This window comes from Taudactylus pleione, unplaced genomic scaffold, assembly GCF_031769625.1.
Source record: "Taudactylus pleione unplaced genomic scaffold, aTauple2 ptg000512l, whole genome shotgun sequence".
Lineage (NCBI taxonomy): Eukaryota > Metazoa > Chordata > Amphibia > Anura > Myobatrachidae > Taudactylus > Taudactylus pleione.
This window is the reverse complement of record NW_028284914.1, coordinates 1,871,636-1,897,992: the sequence shown is the minus strand read 5'-3', so window position 1 is coordinate 1,897,992 and position 26,357 is coordinate 1,871,636.

Genomic DNA, 26,357 nt, shown 5'->3' with positions numbered 1-26,357 from the left:
GTGACTAACTCTAACCTCCCCCCCGGGGGTGCCTAACCACAAACCTCCCTTCCCCTAGCCTAAACCTAACCCTCCCGGGGGGTGCCTAACTCTGTCCCCCCAGGAGCCCTAAGCCTAACCCTCCCCCCCCCACGGCTGTCCGCACCCGGTGCCCGGCTTACCTTTGTGCCGTATGCCGGGCGTCGGTCTTCCGGTGTATGGTTAATGACAGGCGTCGGGTTTTTGACGCCTGTCATTAGTACCACGCCGGGATTAGAAATTCTGGAAGCCGGCGGTCGGCATTTAGACCGTCGGCTTCCAGACTACATCCCGATTTATGTGGGTGTCATTTCTATCTAAATTACCGTGAATTGTCATATATTATTATTATTTTATCCAATGTAATTTTATTTATACAGCGCATTGCACACATGTATATAATTGTCAAACTCACATAACAAATGTAAGATCTGCGGAAATTTGGCCATAATATAGGCTACGTTGAGAAGTAAGTAGCATGGTGGTGCAGTGGTTAGCACTGTTGCTTTATAGCTCTGGGGCCATGGGTTCAATGCGGACTTGGACATTTTCTGTGTGGAGTATTTAGGTTATCCTCAGTTTTGGATGGGTTTCCTCCAAGTGCTCCAATTTACTCCCACAGTCCAAAGCAAAACTATATAAATAGGTTTATTGGCTATTGACAAATATTAGCCATCTCCAATGGGGCAGGGGCAGATGTGAATGATTAAATCGTTTGTATAAGCAAACAGGAATAAATCAGTGAAAGAGTGCAGCACATCTTGAGAGGTTCTAACAACCACATAGGAGATATTTACTGGATCCTTGGTGGATGGAAATTTGTAGGCAGGTCAACATGTTGCTGGTTCCCTGACTCTGCTGACGTGCCAGAGGGACATCCGATGAGCCAGATGGACATTACCAAAAATGCAACATATGCGGGAGCACACAGAACTTTCCTCTCTGTGCCAGTGTGCCTATTCCTTTCTAGCTCACATATAGGTGCACCACCACATCAAGAGTCACCTCCGGAAAACCATCCATATCTACTTTAGGAGGTCAACAGATCCGCCTGGCAACACTTAAGGTGGAAACATTGTAAATATCAATTCAAAGTCCATTCCATCTCCATTACACCTCCATAACACCACCAATTATACCTCCATTACATCTCCATTACACCGCCAATTATACCTCCATTACATCTCCTTTACACCACCAATAACACCTTCATTACACCACCAATTATACCTCCAATACAGCTCCAGCTTTACACTGCCATTGCACCTCCAATACAGCACCTTTACACTAATACAATATATATATCGATAGCACCCTATTTTGTGCAATGAAGATCAGACCATCTGCCTCACATATACAATTAAGGAGTAACACCTACTCCTGGTAGACTAATGAAATATGGATGTGTATAGTGAATGGCGCTTGGTTTTATCAAGATGAATTATCACACACCTCTCAACATATCCGATTAGATATGGAGTTATGGGAAAACCAAACATATTCTTTATTATTACACTCGTTACAAAATAATAATAATAATCATCTGAATTCATATAAAACAATATAAAACGAATGTCACACAATAGAGCAGCAAAAAATATTTTTAGCAGCATATATCTGTGCAAAAAAGAACCATGAATATCACACAAAATAGCAGCATATATCTGTGCAAAATATATTTAGCAGCAAGGAACAAGCAACATGAAAATCCCCATAAGGTCCATCAAACTCTCATCATACAAAGGTGTTGCGGTGGGCTAGCTTGCATTGGAGCAATGAGGTCCTGGGCCTTCCAGCTCGGCACCACTGCTGATGATTTGGATAAGGCCAGTTGGGGAAAACAGCTGCAAAGAGTCTTTCAAGGTCCCGGCATCAGGATCCTGTACAACGCGTTTCGGTACAAATACCTTCCACAGGAACAGATCACCTTTGCATGGTGGGAGTTTAATGGACCTTATGGGGATTACATCACTATTACAACCCCACTACACCTCCATTACACCTCCATTACAGCACCTTTACACTGCTATTACAACACGAATTATATGTCCATTACACCACCAATTATACCTCAATTACATCACCAATTATACCTCCATTACAGCACCATTACACTACTATTACACCACCTATTATATGTCCATTAAACTACCATTACACCTGCATTACAGCACCTTTACAGCGCTATTGCATGGCATTTACACCGTAATTACACAACCATTACACCACCTTTACACTGCTATTACAACACCAATTATAAGTCCATTACACCACCAATTATACCTCCATTACAGCACCATTACACTACTATTACACCACCTATTATACGTCCATTAAACTACCATTACACTTGCATTACATGCATTACATCGCCATTACAGCAACTTTACAGCGCTATTACATGACATTTACACCGCAATTACACGACCATTGCACCACCAATTATACCTCCATTACATCACCTTTACACCCCCATTATACCTCCATCACATCACCTTTACACTGCTATTACACCACCACTTATACCCCCATTACACACCCATTACACCTCCATTACACCCCCATTACACTTCCATTACACCGCCAATTACAGCACAATTACACCTCCATTACAGCACCTTTATACTGCTATACTGCTATTACACCGCCAATAATATGTCCATTACACCACCATTACAGCACCTTTACTCTTTTTGCTATTACACCAGAAATTATACGACCATTACAGCACCATAACACCTCCATTATACCCCCATTACACCTTCATTACACCCCAATTACACCTTCATTACATCACCTTTACACTGCTATTACACCACCAATTATATGTCCAATAAACTACCATTACACCTCCATTTATACCTCCATTACAGCTCTACTACAACCCCATTACACCTCCATTACACCCCCATTATACCTCCATTACACCTCCATTACACCAACATTACACCGTTCCACTGCTATTACACCACCAATTATACATCCATAAACTACCATTACATCACCATTACACCACCATTACACCTCCATTACACCTCCAATTATACCTCCATTACAGCTCCACTACACCCATTAAACCCCATTACACCTCCATTACAGCCCCATTACACCTCCATTACACCCCCATTACACCACCAATTATACCTTTGTTACACCTCCATTACAGCACCCTTACACCTCCATTACACCACCAATTATACCTGAAATTACATCACCATTACAGTACCTTTATATTGCTATTACACCACCAATTATATGTCCATTACATCACCATTACACCTCCATTACACTCCAATTATACCTCCAGTACAGCACCTTTAACTGTTATTACACAACCAATTACACCCCCATTACACCACCAATTATACCTTCGTTACACCTCCATTACAGCACCTCTACACCTCCATTACACCACCAATTATACCTCCATTACATCACCATTACTGTACCTTTATACTGCTATTACACCACCAATTATATGTCCATTACATCACCATTACACCTCCATTACACTCCAAATATACCTCCAGTACAGCACCTTTACACTGTTATTACACAAACAATTATACGTCCATTACACCACCATTACAACACCTTTACTCTGCTATTACACACCAATAATACGACCATTACACCCCCATTACACCACCAATTATACCTCCATTACATCACCACTACACCCCCATTACACCTCCATTAAACCACCAATTATACCTCCAATACACCTCCATTACAGCATCTTTACACCACCAATTATACTTGCTTTACACAACCAATTATACGTCTATTACAGCACCTTTACACTGCTATTACACCACCAATTATACGTCCATTAAACCACCATTACCCCTCCATTACATCTCTATTACACCTGCATTACATCACCGTTACAGCACCTTTACACCGCTATTAAACAAACTTTACACTGTTATTGCACCAGCATTATACCTCCATTACACCTCCATTACATCTACATTACATGTCCATTACACCTCCATTATATCAACTTTACAATGCTATTACACCACCAATTATATGTCCATTACACCCCTATTGCACCTCCATTACACCCCTATTACACCTCCATTACACCTCCATTACATCTCCATTACACCCCCATTACACCTCCATTAAACCACCAATTATACCTCGAATACACCTCCATTACAGCATCTTTACACCACCAATTATACTTACTTTACACCACCAATTATACGTCCATTACAGCACCTTTACACTGCTATTACACCACCAATTATATGCCCATTAAACCACCATTACCCCTCCATTACATCTCTATTACAACTGCATTACATCAACATTACAGCACCTTTACACCGCTATTACACAACCTTTACACCATTATTGCACCAGCATTATAACTCCATTACACCTCCATTACATCTCCATTACATCTCCATTACACCTCCATTACATCACCTTTACACTGCTATTACACCATCAATTATACGTCCATTAAACTACCATTACACCTCCATTACACCCCCATTACATCGCCATTACACCTCTATTACATCTCCATTATACCCCTATTACACTTCCAGTACACCTCCATTACACCCCCATTACACCCCCATTACATCTCCATTACACCCCCATTACACCTCTATTACAACTCCATTACACCACCAATTACACGTCCATTACAGCACCTTTACATCTCCATTACACCTCCATTACACTGCTAATTATACCTCCATTACACCTCCATTACACCACTAATTATACCTCCATTACAGCTCCTTTACACCACTAATTATACCTCCATTACACCACCAATTATACCTCCGTTACAGCATCTTTACTCTGCTTTTACACCACCAATTATACATCCATTACATCTCCATTACACCCCCATTGCACCTGCATTACATCACCATTACACCCCCATTACATCACCAATTATACATCCATTACACCTGAATTACAACACCAGTTATACCTATATTACAGCACCATTACACCACCTATTATACCTCCATTACATCACCAATTATACGTCCATTACACCTGAATTACAGCACCAATTATATCTGCATTATATCTCCATTACACCTCCATTACACCCCCATTAAATCACAATTACAATATCTTTACACTACTATTACACCACCATTACACCACCAATTTTACCTCCATTACACCTCCATTACAGCACTTTTACACTGCTATTACACCTCCATTATACCCCCATTACACCCCCAGTACACCTCCATTACATCACCTTTACACTGCTATTACACCACCAATGATACGTCCATTAAACTACCATTACACCTCCATTACACCCCTATTACACCTCCATTACACCACTAATTATACCTCCATTACAGCTGCTTTACACTGCTATCACAGCTCCAATTATACATCCATTACATCACCATTACACTTCCATTACATCACCAATTATACGTCCATTACACCTGAATTACAGCACCAATTATACCTGCATTATATCTCCATTACACCCCCATTACATCACAATTACAATACCTTTACACTGCTATTACACCACCAATTATACCACCATTACACCTCCATTACACCCCTATTACACCTCCATTACACCCCTATTACACCTCCATTACACCACTAATTATACCTCTATTACACCACCAATTATACCTCCATTACATCATCTTTACTCTGCTATTACACCACCAATTATACTTCCATTACATCTCCATTACACCCCCATTGCACCTGTATTACATCACCATTACAGCCCCATTACACCACCAATTATACCTCCATTACACCTCCATTACACCCCTATTACACCTCCATTACACCCCTATTACACCTCCATTACAACACTAATTATACCTCCATTACAGCTCATTTACACTGCTATCACACCTCCAATTACACATCCATTACACCACCAATTATACCTCCAGTACAGCACCTTTACTCTACTATTACACCACCAATTATATGACCATTACATTTTCATTGCACCACCATTTCATCTCCATTACACCACCATTACACCACCAATTATACCTCCATTACAGCACCATTGCACCGCCAATTATACCTCCATTGCATCACCATTACACCTCCATTAAACCACCAATTATACCTCCATTACAGCACCTTTACACCACCAATTATACCTCCTTTACACCACCCATTGCACCTCCATTACAGCACCAATTACACTTCTATTACACCTCCATTACACCACCAATTATACCTCCATTACACCACGAATTATACTTCCATTACAACTCCTTTACACTGCTATTACACCACCAATTATATGTCCTTTACACCACAATTACCCCCCTATTACATCTGTATTACACCTGCATTGCATCACCATTAGAGCACCTTTACACCGCTATTACACAACCTTTACACCATTATTGCACAAGCATTATACCTCCATTACACATCCATTACATCTCCATTACATCTCCATTACACCTCCATTACATCACTTTTACACTGCTATTACACCACCAATTATACGTTCATTAAACTACCATTACACCTCCACTACACCCCCATTAAACCCCTATTACACCTCCATTACACCCCCATTACATCTCTATTACACCTCAATTACACCACCAATTATACCTCCATTACATCTCCATTACAGCACGTTTACTTCTCCATTACACCACTAATTATAACTCCATTACATCTCCATTACAGCACATTTACATCTCCATTACATCTCCATTACACCACTAATTATACGTCCATTACAGATCCTTTACACCACTAATTATACCTCCTTTACAGCTCCTTTACACTGCTATCACAGCTCCAATTATATGTCCATTACATCTCCATTACACCCCCATTACATCACCATTACACCCCCATTACGTCACCAAATATACATCCATTACACCTGAATTACAGCACCAATTATACCTGCATTACATCACCATTACACCTCCATTACACCCCCATTACATTACAATTACATCACCTTTACACTGCTATTATACCACCATTACACCCCCATTACACCTCCATTACACCCCAATACACCTCCATTACACCTCCATTACAGCACCAATTACACCTCTATTACACCTCCATTACAACCCCATTACACCTCCATTACACCCCCATTGCACCCTCATTACACCTCCATTACACCACCCATTGCACATCCATTACACCACCCATTGCACCTCCATTAAAGCACCAATTACACCTCTATTACACCTCCATTACACCACCAATTATACCTCCATTACACCACCAATTAAACCTCCATAACACCCCCATTACACCTCCATTACACCATCCATTGCACCTCCATTACAGCACCAATTACACCTCTATTACACCTCCATTACAACCCCATTAAACCTCCATTACACCCCCATTACACCTCCATTACACCACCCATTGCACCTTCATTACAGCACCCATTACACCTCTATTACAACTCCATTATACCACCAATTATACCTCCATTACACCACCAATTATACTTCCATTACAACTCCTTTATTCTGCTATTACACCACTAATTATACCTCCATTACATCTCCTTTACACCCCCATTACACCTCCATTACAGCACAGTTACACTGCTATTACACCACCAACTATACCTCCATTAAACTACCATTACATCTCCATTACACCACTATTACACCACACCACTATTACACCTTCATTACATCACCATTACACCCCCATTACAGCACCTTTACACTGCTATTACACCCCAATTAAATCTCCATTACACCACCTTTACAATTCTTTGTACACGACCAGGGGACACAGCCTAAGTGCCTGCTAATGCCCTTTTGCTGCCTCCTTTGCATTCAGAATTGGGTGCAACTCTGCCTCCAACCTCCACCGCTGGGGTAAGTTTAAATATCTCATCCCGCAATTAGAAATCAACTTTTTCCTTGTGGGTGCATTACGAGGCACCCAAGTGGCCTCCAGCAAGGAGCGCAGCCTAGGAATCCCCCACAGACACCGCCGTCCTGACAGTCTGGCCGATGATTGGCAGACTTTTGTAAATGAGTCTTAGAAAGCAGCAAAGCAGGAAAAAGTTTATGTGTGTGTCACTGTCTTCTAAGGTTTAAATGTCTTGGCTGTATCACACAGTTGCGGACGCCAGAACTGCTGTCATTACAACTTCAATATACCGCCAATTATACCACCATTAAACTACCATTACAGCTCCATTACACCACTATTACACCCCCATTACTCCTCCATTACAACACCATTACACCTCAATTACACCACTATTACACGCCCATTACACCGCCATTATATCCTCATTATATCATCATTACACAATTATACCTCCATTACACCACCCCATCTCCATTTCACCTCCACTACGCTGCAATGCTCCTCCATTACACCGCCATTATAACTCCATTACTATTACACTGTCATTAGTCCACTATTGCTCCTACAATAAACCGCCAGTACACCTCCATAACACCACCAATTATACCTCCATTACATCACCCCATCTCACCACCATTGCTCCTCCATTACACCCCTATTATACTGCCATTACAGTTCAATTACATCGCCAATAGAAACCACCGTTATACCATCATTACAGTGCCATTACACCGCCATTGCGCCTTCATTACACCACCATTACACCACCATAACAAAGTCCAATTATACCTCCATTACACCACCTCATCTCCATTACACCTTCATTACACCACCAATTATACCTCCATTACATCTCCGGATTTACACTGCCATTGCACCTCCAATACAGCACCTTTACACTAATACAATATATATCGATAACACCCTATTTTGCGCAGTGAAGATCAGACCATCTGCCTCACATATACAATTAAGGAGTAACACCTACTCTTGGTAGACTAATGAAATATGGATGTGTATAGTGAATGGCGCTTGGTTTTATCAAGATTAATTATCATACACCTCTCAACATATCTGATTTGACATGGAGTTATGGGGAAACCAAACATATTCTTTATTATTACACTTGTTACAAAATAATAATAATAATCTGAATTCATATAAAACAATATAAAACGAATGTCACACAATAGAGCAGCATAAAATATTTTACTAATATTTTTAACAATATCACACAAAATAGCAGCATATATCTGTGCAAAATATATTTTGCAGCAAGGAACAAGCAACATGAAAATCCCCATAAGGTCCATCAAACTCTCATCATACAAAGGTGTTGCGGTGGGCTAGCTTGCAATGGAGCAATGAGGTCCTGGGCCTTCCAGCTCGGCACCACTGCTGATGATTTGGATAAGGCCAGTTGCGGAAAACAGCTGCAAAGAGTCTTTCAAGGTCCCGGCATCAGGATCCTGTACAACGCGTTTCGGTACAAATACCTTCCTCAGGAACAGATCACCTTTGCATGGTGAGAGTTTGATGGACCTTATGGGTATTACATCACCATTACACCCCCATTACACCTCCATTACATCACCATTACACCCCATTACACTCCCATTACACCTCCATTACATCACCATTACACCTCCATTACACCTCCATTACACCTCCATTACACCACCAATTACATGGTGCTCCATTACAGCACCATTAAACCTACATTACAGCACCTTTATACTGCTATTACACTACAATTATATGGCCATTACAGTACCATTACAACACCAATTATGCCTCCATTACAGCACCTTTACACTGCTATTACACCACCAATAATACGTCCATTAAACTACCATTACACCTCCATTACACCCCTATTACACCTCCATTACACCGCCATTACACCTCTATTACACCTCTGTTACATCTCCATTACACCCCCATTACAGCTCCAATTATACTTCCATTACACCACCAATCACATGGCGCTCCATTACAGCACCATTAAACCTACATTACAGCACCTTTATACTGCTATTACACTACAATTATATGGCCATTACAGTACCATTACAACACCAATTATGCCTCCATTACAGCACCTTTACACTGCTATTACACCACCAATAATACGTCCATTAAACTACCATTACACCTCCATTACACCCCTATTACACCTCCATTACACCGCCATTACACCTCTATTACACCTCTGTTACATCTCCATTACACCCCCATTACAGCTCCAATTATACTTCCATTACACCACCAATCACATGGTGCTCCATTACAGCACCATTAAACCTACATTACAGCACCTTTATACTGCTATTACACTACAATTATATGGCCATTACAGTACCATTACAACACCATTTATGCCTCCATTACAGCACCTTTACACTGCTATTACACCACCAATTATATGACCATTACAGTACCATTACAAAACCAATTAAACCTCCATTACATCACCATTATACCACCAATTAAACCTCCATTACACCCCCATTACACCTCCATTACACCCCCTTTACACCTTCACTACATCACCTTTACACTGCTATTACACCACCAATAATACGTCCATTAAACTACCATTACACCTCCATTACACCCCTATTACACCTCCATTACACCGCCATTACACCTCTATTACACCTCTGTTACATCTCCATTACACCCCCATTACAGCTCCAATTATACTTCCATTACACCACCAATCACATGGCGCTCCATTACAGCACCATTAAACCTACATTACAGCACCTTTATACTGCTATTACACTACAATTATATGGCCATTACAGTACCATTACAACACCAAGTATGCCTCCATTACAGCACCTTTACACTGCTATTACACCACCAATAATACGTCCATTAAACTACCATTACACCTCCATTACACCCCTATTACACCTCCATTACACCGCCATTACACCTCTATTACACCTCCATTACACCCCCATTACAGCTCCAATTATACTTCCATTACACCACCAATCACATGGTGCTCCATTACAGCACCATTAAACCTACATTACAGCACCTTTATACTGCTATTACACTACAATTATATGGCCATTACAGTACCATTACAACACCATTTATGCCTCCATTACAGCACCTTTACACTGCTATTACACCACCAATTATATGACCATTACAGTACCATTACAAAACCAATTAAACCTCCATTACATCACCATTATACCACCAATTAAACCTCCATTACACCCCCATTACACCTCCATTACACCCCCTTTACACCTTCACTACATCACCTTTACACTGCTATTAAACCACCAATTATACGTCCATTAAACTACCATTACACCTACATTACAACTCCTTTACACCTCCATTCCACCCCCATTACACCACCAATTATACCTCCATTACACCTCCATTACAGCACCTTTACATCTCCATTACACTACCAATTATACCACCTATACACTTCAATTACACTTCCATTAAACCCCCATTACACCTTCATTACATCCCCATTACACGTCCATTACATCACCTTTACACTACTATTACACCGTCAATTATATGTCCATTAAACTACCATTACATCTCCATTACACCTCCAATTATATTTCCATTACACCTCCATTACACCCCCACTACACCTCCATTACATATCCATTACACCTTCATTACATCACCTTTACACTGTTATTACACCACCAATTATGCGTCCATAAACTACCATTACACCTCCATTACACCCCCATGTTGAATTTGTAAATAAACCTTTTAATACATTCCTGCCTATAAACCTCTAAGATTCACCTGCCTAGAACCTCTAAGACAAAAACCTGCCTATACCTTCTAAAACCACAAGATGTCGCTAATTAGCGCTGTGTTTGATTATAATGAAATACTGAGACAGTTGAATAGCGGTCCAACGCGCTAAAGATTATTATTCAGGTAAAATTACAGATGTTACAACGCTATGATCTAATAATGAGCGCAAATAAATTGTACAAACATTAGGTCATAAGGTACAGTTAATATACATGAAATGGTTATTAAAGATCAAAATACAATGAGCAATATGAGACAGGGAGACAGAGGACAGAGAGACAGAGAACAGAGAGAGAGAGAAAGAGAGACACATTAAAATTCAATGAGAGAGACATCAATGTCTGCTGAGAGCACATGTTCAAGATGGCTGGTGATGGTGTGTGTGTGTGTGTGTTGGGAATGCTTCCTGCCCTATTGTCCAAACCGCATGGTCTACAAACAAACTCCATTATGAAGAAAACCCACATTAAGTTGTAACTCTGTAAATCATACATCCATCAATGATCACAATCATAATAAAGACAATATACCTATCTGACCCATACAACACCATAACTTGGTAGAATTATAATTTCCTTTGTTCACCCCACATGGAGGTAGCCATCTCTAATAAACTGCAGACACTATACCTATCTGACCCATACGGCAATTACTTATGACCATTCAAAGCTGTTATTAATTCAACTTCCATAATATAACACTGATACCACCCTATGATTACATTCATGAGTATACAACACATACCAAGCCTATCTCTCCCAAGCAGAGATATTGTTCAAGCACATGGGAAGGCCCTAACACAGCTCACCAGAGGATCTCAATCAACCAGCATCAATTATTTACAAATATTACAAAAACTCCATAATCAATCCCTTTCCTGCATGCTGATAACAGACTATTGTACCCTACAGTGTAGATGAAAAGTACAGATTAGATAACATTATATCATCCACTGTATGCTAACACAGACTCATGAATATCCTTAGCAAACTACAAACCACAAACCATGCTAAGCTAATAACAGATTAACACCAAAAATAGCTACAGACACCCAAATAGGCTAAATATTGCACAATTTATACTTAGCTATAACCCAGGGGAACTGAGACCCATTTTCCGTTGTCTTGTGAGAGAGGGAACCTCTCTCTTCCAAAAATCTGCAAGTGTGTCTGTTGGCTTGTGTGTTCTCAGAATGTGCATGCTATGTTCCCGCCCCCTTTCACCTGTGAGGTCATCAGAAAGGGAGTATCCTTTTGGTTTCCGGAAACTACTGCTAATTAGATTCTAGTCCCAGTTAGCTATCTCTATTGATTAGACTGAAATAACCAGTCCTTTGGACAAAAATGTAAACAAGCCTACACAATGTCATTGTTCTTTGGTAACGGTTAGAAAACTGTTACAGGGCATTTATTGGACAATTTCAAATGGATACAAAAGGTCTCCAACCTCCCTTTGCATCCCCCACATGCAAATCTAAGCTGCTATGGCTTACAACATTTCAAATAGTTATTCTCTCTAACATTCATATTTCTTAGCCGCATGTTCTGATCTTCATATTGATGTCACCGGAACGCTGTGGAAACAGAGTCGATCAGTACGGTTCCACACTCAGTCCAATTGTCATTTACTAAGCCATAGTTACAGAAAACATTCATTTCTTAATATACTGACATTGCGTTTAAACCAAGTAATAATTATCCTTTTTTTGCGTTACGGGACCATTGCTTTTAAATGTATGTATGCGGGGAAAACACCACTGCTTTGCTGTTGCTCAAATATAAGTCTGTGGTGATTTTAATGTGTTGGAAAGTTATTTTATGTATTCTGAACACTGTCGGTATGTGTTTGGGGAAGATTGTTAAAAAGCTGTTCGTGCTACTTTTAGCAACTTTGCACTGTGGTTTGTGTACTATGTATTTTTGACAAAATGGCGCTTGTGTAAGCTTTCTTTTCTAAAATGGAGTCTTGCTGCCATTCACAAGATGGCGTCGTGCAGGTTTTCCTGATTGCAAACAGATTCTGTCTTACCCAATTATCCGGTTTCGATACCCATTACACCTCCATTACACCCCCATTAAAGACCAATTATACCTCCATTTCACCTCCACTACACTACCAATTATACCACCATTAGACCTCCATTACACTTCGATTATGCCCACATTACACCCACATTACACCCCCATTACACCTCCATTACATCGCCATTACACCTTCATTACATCACCTTTACACTGCTATTACACCACCAATTATATGTCCATTAAACTACCATTACATCACCATTACACCCCCATTACACCTCCATTACACCTCCAATTATACCTCCATTATAGCTCCACTACACCCCCATTAAACCCCCATTACACCTCCATTACACCCCCATTACACCACCAATTATACCTCTGTTACACCTCCATTACAGCACCTTTAGACCTCCATTACACCACCAATTATACCTCCATTACATCACCATTACAGTACATTTATACTGCTATTACACCACCAATTATATGTCCATTACAACACCATTACACCTCCATTACACTCCAATTATACCTCCATTACACCCCCATTAAAGACCAATTATACCTCCATTTCATCACCATTACGCTACCAATTATACCACCATTAGACCTCCATTACACTTTGATTATGCACACATTACACCCACATTACACCCCCATTACACCTCCATTACACCTTCATTACATCACCTTTACACTGCTATTACACCACCAATTATATGTCCATTAAACTACCATTACATCACCATTACACCCCCATTAAACCTCCATTACAAAACCACTACACCTCCATTACATCCCCATTACAGCCCCATTACACCTCCATTACACCCTCATTACACCACCAATCAGACCTCCAATGCATCTACATTACAGCAACGTAACACCTCCAGTAAACCACTAATTATACCTCCATTACAGCACCAATACAGCAACTTTATACTGCTATTATACTACCAAATATATGTCCATTACATCACCATTACACCTCCATTACATCACCTTTACACTGCTATTACACCCCCATTACACCTCCATTACAGCACCTTTACACTGCTATTACACCACCAATTATACATCCATTACACCTCCATTACAGCACTTTTACACAAGTATTACACCACCAGTTATACCTCCATTACATCACCATTACACGCCCAATACCACACCAATTATACGTCCATTACACCTGAATTACAGGACCAATTATACCTGCATTACATCACCATTACAGCTTCATAACACCCCCATTACATCACAATTACAGCACCTTTACACTGCTATTACACCACCATAACACCTCCATTACACCCCCAGTACACCTCCAGTACACCTCCATTACACCCCCATTAAACCTCCATTACACCACCAATTACACCTCCATTAAACCACCAATTATACCTCCATTAAACCACCAATTATACGTCCATTACAGCACCTTTACACTGCTATTACACCAAAAATTATACATCCATTACACCACCATTACCCCTCCATTACATTTCTATAACACCTGCATTAAATCACCCTAACAGCACCTTTACACCACTATTACACAACCTTTACACCGTTATTGCACCAGCATTATACCTCCATTACACCTCACTTACATCTCCATTACATCTCCATTACATCTCCCAATATATCACCTTTACACTGCTATTACACCACCAATTATACCTCCATTACACCCCTATTACATCTCCATTACAGCACCAATACAGCAACTTTATACTGCTATTATACTACCAAATATATGTCCATTACATCACCATTACACCTCCATTACATCCCTATTACACCTACATTACACCCCCATTACACTACCAATTATACCTCTATTACACCTCAATTACACCTCCATTAAACCCCCATTACACCCCCATTACACTTCTATTACACCCTCCATTACACCACCAATTATATGTCCATTGCTCCTCCATTACAGCACCTTTACATCTCCATTACACCTCCATTACACCACTAATTATACCTCCATTACAGTTCCTTTACACTGCTATCACACCTCAAATTATACATCCATTACACCACCAATTATACCTCCATTACATCCCCATTACACCACCATTACACCTGCATTACATCACAATTACAGTACCTTTACACTGCTATTACACCACCATTACACCACCATTACAGCACATTTACAATGCTATTACAACACCAATTATACGTCCATTACACCTCCATTACATCTCCATTACACCTGCATTACATCACCATTACACCCCCATTACATCACCAATTATACGTCCATTACACCTGAATTACAGCACCAATTATACCTGCATTATATCTCCATTACACCTCCATTACATCACACACACAGTACCTTAACACTGCTATTACACCACCAGTACACCACCAATTATACCTCCATTACAGCTCCTTTACTCTGCTATTACACCACCAATTATACGACAATTACACCACCAATTATACCTTCATTACACCTCCATTACACCCTCATTACACCTCCTTTACACCGCCATTACACCACCAATTATACCTCCATTACATCACCCCATCTCCATTACACCACCATTGCTCCTCCATTACACCCCTATTATACTGCCATTACACTTCCATTACACCACAATTACACCATCATTACAGTGCCATTACACCGTCATTGCTCCTTTATTACACCACCATTACACAACCATAACAACGTCCAATTATACCTCCATTACACCACCTCATCTCCATTACACCTTCATTACACCACCATAACACCGCCAATTATACCTCCATTGTTCTTCCATTACACCCCTATTACACCTCCATTATACTGATTATACCTCCATTACACTATCACATCTCCATTACACCACCATTACACCTCCATTATACCCCCATTACACTTCCATTACATCACCATTACACCTCTATTACACCAACATTATATCACTATTACACCAATATTATACTACCATTACACTTCCATTACACTACCATTACACCCCTATTACACGTCCATTACACCACCTCATCTCCATTACACCACTATTACACTGCCATTACACCAACATTATACCACCATTACATCAACATTATACCACCATTACACCAATATTATACCACCATTGCACCAATATTATACTGCCATTACACCTCCATTACACCACCACATCTCCATTACACCACTATTACACCTCCATTATACCCCCATTACACTGCCATTACATGACCACATCTCCATTACACCACCATTACACCCCCATTACACTACCATTACACTACCATTACATGACCACATCTCCATTACACCACCATTACACCCCCATTACACTACCATTACACTACCATTACATGACCACATCTCCATTACACCACCATTACACCCCCATTACACTACCATTACACTGCAATTACATTACCATTACAACCCCATTACACTGCCATTAAACTACCATTACATTACCACATCTCCATTACACCACCATTACACTGCCATTACACTACCATTACACTCCCATTACACACCCATTACACTGCCATTACACTACCATTACACCCCCATTACACTGCCATTAAACTACCATTACATGACCACATCTCCATTACACCCCCATTACACTGCCATTACACTACCATTACATGACCACATCTCCATTACACCACCATTACACTACCATTACACTACCATTACATGACCACATCTCCATTACACCACCATTACACTCCCATTACACTGCCATTACACTACCATTACACCCCCATTACACTGCCATTACACTACCATTACACTGCCATTACACTGCCATTACACCCCCATTACACTGCCATTACACTACCATTACACTGCCATTACACTGCCATCACACCACCATTACACTCCCATTACACTGCCATTAAACCACCATTACACTCCCATTACTCTGCCATTACACTACCATTACACTCCCATTACACTGCCATTACACTACCATTACACTGCCATTACACCCCCATTACACTGCCATTACACTACCATTACACTGCCCAATACACTGCCATTACACCACCATTACACTCCCATTACACTGCCATTACACTGCCCAATACACTGCCATTACACCACCATTACACTACCATTACACTGCCCAATACACTGCCATTACACCACCATTACACCCCCATTACACTGCCATTACACTACCATTACACCCCCATTACACTGCCATTACACCCCCATTACACTGCCATTACACTACCATTACACCCCCATTACACTGCCATTACACCCCCATTACACTACCATTACACCCCCATTACACTGCCATTAAACTTCCATTACACTACCATTACACCCCCATTACACTGCCATTAAACTTCCATTACATGATCACATCTCCATTACACCCCCATTACACTGCCATTACACTACCATTACATGACCACATCTCCATTACACCACCATTACACTCCCATTACACTGCCATTACACTACCATTACACCCCCATTACACCCCCATTACACTGCCATTACACTACCATTACACTACCATTACATGACCACATCTCCATTACACCACCATTACACCCCCATTACACTGCCAATACACTACTATTACATGACCACATCTCCATTACACCCCCATTAAACTGCCATTACACTACCATTACACTACCATTACATGACCACATCTCCATTACACCACCATTACACTCCCATTACACCCCCATTACACTGCCATTACACTACCATTACATGACCACATCTCCATTACACTACCATTACACCCCCATTACACTGCCATTACACTACCATTACACTCCCATTACACTACCATTACACTACCATTACATGACCACATCTCCATTACACCACCATTACACTCCCATTACACTGCCATTACACTACCATTACACTGCCATTACACTACCATTACACCCCCATTACACTGCCATTACATGACCACATCTCCATTACACTACCATTACACCCCCATTACACTGCCATTACACTACCATTATACCCCCATTACACTGCCATTACACTACCATTACATGACCACATCTCCATTACACCACCATTACACCCCCATTACACTACCATTACACTGCCATTACACTGCCATTACATCTCCATTACACCACCACATCTCCATTACACCACCATTACACCCCTATTATACTGCCATTACACTTCCATTACTCCAACATTATACTGCCATTACATCGCTATTACACCAACCTTATGCCACCATTATGCTTCCATTACATAGTCATTAAACCAACATTACACCACCATTACACCTCTATTATACGTCTGTTACCCTACCATTATACCTGCATTACATCTCCATTACACCGCCATTACACTAATATAACACCTCTATTACATGTCCATTACCCCACCATTATACCTCTATTACACCAACATTATACCGCTATTACACTAATATTACACTGCCATTACATTTCCATTCCACCACCTTTACACTTCAATTACACCACCAATTATACCTCCATTACACCACCAATTATACCTCCATTACACTGCTATTACACCACCAATTACACCTCCATTACATCACCATTACACCACCATTACAGCATCTTTACACTGCTTACAACCAATTATACGTCCATTAAATCTCCATTACACCCCCATTTCACCTCCATTACACCTCCATTACACCTCCATTACATCTCCATTATACCCCCCATTACACATCCATTACACCCCCATTACACCTCCATTACCAGGGCCGTAACTTGGGTAGTGAGGCCTGTGCTATGGCACAGGGCACCGCAGGGCATGGGGCACTGTTTGGGCCTGTCAATTTTCCTGTTTATTATCATTCTTACTTGTAGCTTTCTCTTCTTTTATCCCCAGCTTCTCCTGAGTGCCCAAGGAGCAACCATATCTCTTCCCAGGCCCTTCCCCTTGAAGCCATGGCCCTTTTTCAGGTGACCTGTTTTATTTCCCTATTTCAAAAATGGAGGTGGGGGAGGGGGGGCGCCAATTGTCTCTTTGGCACAGGACACCAAAAAAGCTAGTTACGGCTCTGTCCATTACATCACCATTACACCCCCATTACATCACCAATTATACATCCATTACACCTCCATCACAGCACGAATTATACCTGCATTACATCACCATTGCACCTCCATTACACCCCCATTACATCACAATTACATCACCTTCACACTGCTATTACAACACTATTGCACCTCCATTACACCCCCATTACATCACAATTACATCACCTTTACACATTACACTGCTATTACATCACCATTACACCAACATTATACCACCATCACACTGCTATTACACCGCCATTACACCAACATTATACTGCCATTACACCGCCATTACACCAACATTACACCAACATTACACCTCCATCACGTCTCCATTACACCGCCATTACACCAACATTACACCAACATTATACCGCTATCACTTCTCCATTACACTGCCATTACACCAACATTATACCGCCATCACTCCTCCATTACACCGCTATTACACCGCCATTACACCAACATTACACCAGCATTATACCACCGTCACTTCTCCATTACACCGCCATTACACCAACATTACACCAACATTACACCAACATTATACCGCTATCACTTCTCCATTACACCAGCATTACACCAACATTACACCAACATTATACCTCCATCACTTGTCCATTACACCACCATTACACCAACATTACACCAACATTATACCACCATCACTTCTCCATTACACCGCCATTACACCGCCATTACACCAACATTACACCAACATTATATCGCCATCACTTGTCCATTACACCGCCATTACACCAACATTACACCAACATTACACCAACATTATACCGCCATCACTTCTCCATTACACCGCCATTACACCAACATTATACCGCCATCACTCCTCCATTACACCGCCATTACACCAACATTACACCAACATTACACCAACATTATACCGCCATCACTTCTCCATTACACCGCCATTACACCAACATTATACCGCCATCACTCCTCCATTAAACCCCCATTACATCACAATTACATCACCTTTACTCATTATACTGCTATTACACCACTATTACATCACCATTACACCAACATTATACCACCATCACACCGCAATTACTCCTCCATTACACCAACATTATACCTCCATCACTTCTCCATTACACCGCCATTACACCGCCATTACACCAACATTACACCAACATTACACCAACATTATACCGCCTTTACACCTCCGTTACACCACCATTACACCAACATTACACCACCATTATACTGCCATTACACCAACATTATACCTCCATCACTTCTCCATTACACCGCCATTACACCAACATTACACCAACATTATACCGCCATCACTCCTCCATTACACCGCCATTACACCAACATTACACCAAAATTATACCACCATCACTCCTCCATTACACCGCCATTGCACCAACATTATACTGCCATTACACTTCCATTACACCAACATTATACCGCCATCACTCCTCCATTACACCAACATTGCACCAACATTACACCAACATTACACCAACATTATACTGCCATTACACTTCCATTACACCGTTATTACACCACCATTACACCAACATTATACTGCCATTACACTTCCATTACACCAACATTATACTGCCATTACACCACCATTACTCCTCCATTACACCAACATTACACCAACATTACACCAACATTATACCGCCATCACTTCTCCATTACACCGCCATTACACCACCATTACACCAACATTATATCGCCATCACTCCTCCATTAAACCCCCAATACATCACAATTACATCACCCTTACTCATTACACTGCTATTACACCACTATTACATCACCATTACACCAACATTATATCACCATCACACCGCCATTGCTCCTCCATTACACCAACATTATACCTCCATCACTTCTCCATTACACCGCCATTACACCGCCATTACACCAACATTACACCAACATTATACCGCCTTTACACCTCCATTACACCGCCATTACACCAACATTATACTGCCATTACACCAACATTATACCTCCATCACTTCTCCATTACACCGCCATTACACCAACATTACACCAACATTATACCGCCATCACTCCTCCATTACACTGCCATTACACCAACATTACACCAAAATTATACCGCCATCACTCCTCCATTACACCGCTATTGCACCAACATTATACTGCCATTACACTTCCATTACACCAACATTATACCGCCATCACTCCTCCATTACACCAACATTGCACCAACATTACACCAACATTACACCAACATTATACTGCCATTACACTTCCATTACACCGTTATTACACCACCATTACACCACCATTACACCAACATTATACTGCCATTACACTTCCATTACACCACCATTACACCAACATTATACTGCCATTACACCACCATTACTCCTCCATTACACCAACATTATACTGCCATTACACTTCCATTAGTCCTCCCTTACACTGCCAATTAGACCTTCATTACACCTCCATTAAACTACTATTATAATTATAGAAGTGTCATATGTAAAGAAGAGAGAATTGTGTTAGGAAAAAAAATCGCCTTTACCATATAAAGTATAATAAGATACACAGTACAAATGCAAATAAAATTAAGTGAAATTAAAAACAAGTTTTCATTATTTAAAAAATTCCAATTTAAATGTTCTTTCCTGCCGCAGCCAAAGGGGAAAAATCATTTCAGAAATGTGACTACATACAATATTAGGAGCCACAGAAAATAAATCAGTTATATCAGACGGAGGGAATAATCTAGAATCAGCCAATCAGAACAGAAGTGCCTATCTAGTGCTGATTGTCATCGTCATCACTGCGTAACGTTGCATCAGTCCTGAATGCAAAAGAATAGCCTCCAGACAGGAATACTTGTGTAAGTGTGCCGAGGATTTACTTAAGAGAAGCTTTAACACCGCCAGATTTACTAAAGATAAACCCGCTGGAAAACCTCCAGAAATGTGAAAGTTTAGAAACTGCCGCAATACAAATCGTTGTCCCGATTTTTCACTAGTTAAGAACAAAAAAGACCAGATTTATCAAGGGACAACCATTGATTAAGGCAGTAAATTACAATAATAATTCTTTAACAGTGGCAATATTATTTTATTCATACATTAGGGAGAAGAATTATTGTTTCATTTTAAGAGACCAATATTATTACACTTCTGAATGGGGCAATATACAATAAATGAATTTGTGTAGAAAAATGTTTTGCAAGATTAAAACGCCAGCGGATTCACCGTTTGTAAACCGCTGTTTGAGAATCAGAATCCAAACTGCTCACTAGTAAATCCAACTATTTGTAGGTCTAATTCGCCGGCCATATACAGCGGTTTCAATCCGCCACTAAACCTGTCTTTTAGTATGTTTCCCCTAGGTCTACCTCAGTGGCAATTACATGAACACCTTTACTGCAGGGCTGAAGACTTGTGGGGGCACTGGGGAAAGAAACTAAGTTGTGGGGGCTCCCATCAATAAAATTGACCCCCTGCTCACACGTCTGTCACTGCTGCCAAAATACACCTTACCGGCAGCATTGCAGCATAGTACATCATGTCCGCTTCACTGTCAGCTGTTACCCTTCGCCCACACACCCGCCATTATACCCCTTACTGGCATCGTAGTATATCATGTTCGCGATGCTGCCGGCAGTGCTGGGAACCAGCTTCCAGCAGCGGACACGATGTAATACATTGTGGCACTGCGGCACTGCCAGAAGCTGGCCAGGGGGCAATATTGGGGCAGTGTGGGGGGCGACTGCCCTGTAGGCCCCCCTATAATCTGGCCCTGCCTTACTGTATATTTTCCCAGTAAGTTACCAAATGCTTAAGCTGGGTACACACTACACAATGTTGTCCGATCCAGCGGATCAAGTCGACATAATGGGCACATCATCTAGCGTGTACCCACTATGCGCGCTCCCGTGGGTCCTTCATCAGGGTTGTTCCATCTGTCTACATGCACGGCCGATGGAGCGACCCAGCTGCCGACGCGGCAAGATGAAGAATATATCGGGCGGTCATTCACCGGATCATGCAGTGTGTACCGAACACTCGCGATGTCCGATGGTGCCGTTGAATATATTGTACAACGGCACCATCGGACGTCACATTGGCAGGTTGCTAAGTGTGTACCCAGCCTTACTGTCACCAGTTATCATTACAATCAGGTGTTAAGGTGTGTTCCGCCACTTCTATTTGGAGACAGAACCAGTTCCGCCTCCTACGACCCAAGTCAGACCGGCGCCGCAGGGAGGCTCCATTTGCCAGGCGCCTGCTGAGATTTTGTTACCAGCGGGCACAGGGCCGGCTCAAGGGGTCTGAGCACCCTGTGCCGGCCTGTTACATAGCGCCCTGAAATTGGGGGCGTGGCCTCATTACCATAGCCCACACCCCCTAAGTGCTGTTATTTGGAGGCGTGCACGCCTCCAAATAACGTCAGGCTGGGGGTAAAGCCCAGTCCTCTGTCACTGGCTGGGCTTCCCTCAGCCCTCTCCCGTCAGTTTATGAATGCCGTGTGGCATCCATTCACACTCCGGGGGTCTGGCACCGCCACAGCCTCCCGATTTGACCACTTCGGCCCACGGGGCGAACAGCGGGACAGTACTGTCCCACTGCAATCAGGATTTTGGGGAGGGGTGAGCCCTCTATGGGTGGCACCCCTGTGTGACCGCACTGGTCGAACACCCCTAGAGCCGGCCCTGAGCAGGCATCCAGCTCCCTCCCCGCAGCGCCAGCGGCAGCCGGAGGTTGGAGCTCACTCCTGAGCTCTGGCTCCTGCAGTATGCAATGCACTATGGGAGAGATGTCATGATTTCTCTCCCATAGTTCAGAGGAGCAGCCAGGCGGACCAGACGGCAGCAGACGCGGGAGCGGGGCTTAAGGTTAAGTATTAGGTATTTTTATTTTTGTGTATTAGTGGCTTCACTATAGGGGGCATTACTACAGGGGGTATTACTCAGGGGGATTACTACTGGGGGCACTACTACTAGGGGCATTACTCAGGGGTACTACTACTGGAGGCATTACTATTGGGGGCACTACTACAGGGGGCATTACTCAGGGGGCGCTACTACTGGGGGCATTACTATTGAGGGTACTACTACAGGGGGCATTACTCAGGGGGCACTACTACTGGGGGCATTATTCAGGGGGCACTACTACTGGAGGCATTACTCATGGGACATTACTATTGGGAGCATTACTCAGGGGGCACTACACTGGGGGCATTACTATTGGGGCATTACTCAGATGGCACTACTACTGGGGGCACTCCTATTGGGGGCACTACTACAGGGGCATTATTACTAGGAGCACTACTATTGGGGGCACTATTACAGGGGGATTACTAATGAGGGCATAGGGTGCACTGAATAAGGGGCACCACTCCTGGGGGCATTGTATAACAGGGTCTCTGCATAAGGGGCACCACTACTGTGGGCTCTGCATAAGGGGCTCTACCACTGTGGGCACTGCATAAGGGACACTACCACTACTGAGGGCACTACATAAGGGGCACCACTACTGAAGGCACTGCATAAGGGGCACTACCACTACTGTCTACTGTGGGGCACCCCTACAATGGGCATTGCATCAGGGGCACCATTACAGTGGGCATTATGTGTAAATGGCACTAGTGCTGTGGGCATTGTATAAGGGGCACTATTACTGTGGGCATTGTGTAAAAGGGGCACTGCTGTATGTCATACATGAATAAGGGACACTACTATGTGATGTAATGTGAATCAAGATTGTGCTACTGTGTGGCGTAATTTTAATTGGAAATACTATTGTGTGACCACTCCCCTTTCTTTGGAGACCACGCCCCTTTATTATAAAAGCACCAAGGGGGGTGGTGAGTTCCAGCACTTCTCTAGGACCACTTCAAGCACTGATTACAATGACTCCACCCGATCGAGTGTCAACTCCTTAACACCGATAAGGTTGAGCTTATATTATTATTTCAACATTGCCTGTGGCTTTCTCTTTGCGCAGTGAATACATTCGCCATCCCCTCGGAGCCTCATTTATCAAACAGACCTGCAACACAACATTCTGTTTTCCTTTCAAATGAGCTCAGTTCATCAAGGAGGGCCATTAACAAGCCAGTCTTTCAGATCATCGCCTGGCTCCGACTATGTCAGCTATTGATGTCAGTGGCGTACAGAGATGCCAGCGTGAGCACTTGGCAGCCAAGGCCATGTTATATAAAACAGCCTTGTCTCACATAGAGAGAACTCTGTGAGTTCCATGCTCTGAATCCTAATGAGGCACTGCGTACACTACAAACACAGCACAGCTCACTTTCCACTGCTCAGGACTCGGGCAGCGAGCACGGCTCAGTGCTGGAAAATGACACCAGGTGATTAAAGGAAACGTTAGCGCAGGAAATGCTGGCTTTGTTTTCTTCTTATACTTTATTCTGGGTTTCCTGCCGCCTGTATAGGGACAGTGGTTCTGGCGTCCGCCACTGTGTGATGCTACCAAGACATTTAACCCTTAGAAGACGGTGACACAAACACACATATAAACTCTTTTTCCTGCCATTGCTGCTTTCTAAGGCTCATTTACAAAAGTCCAAATATTTGCGCCAATTATCGAC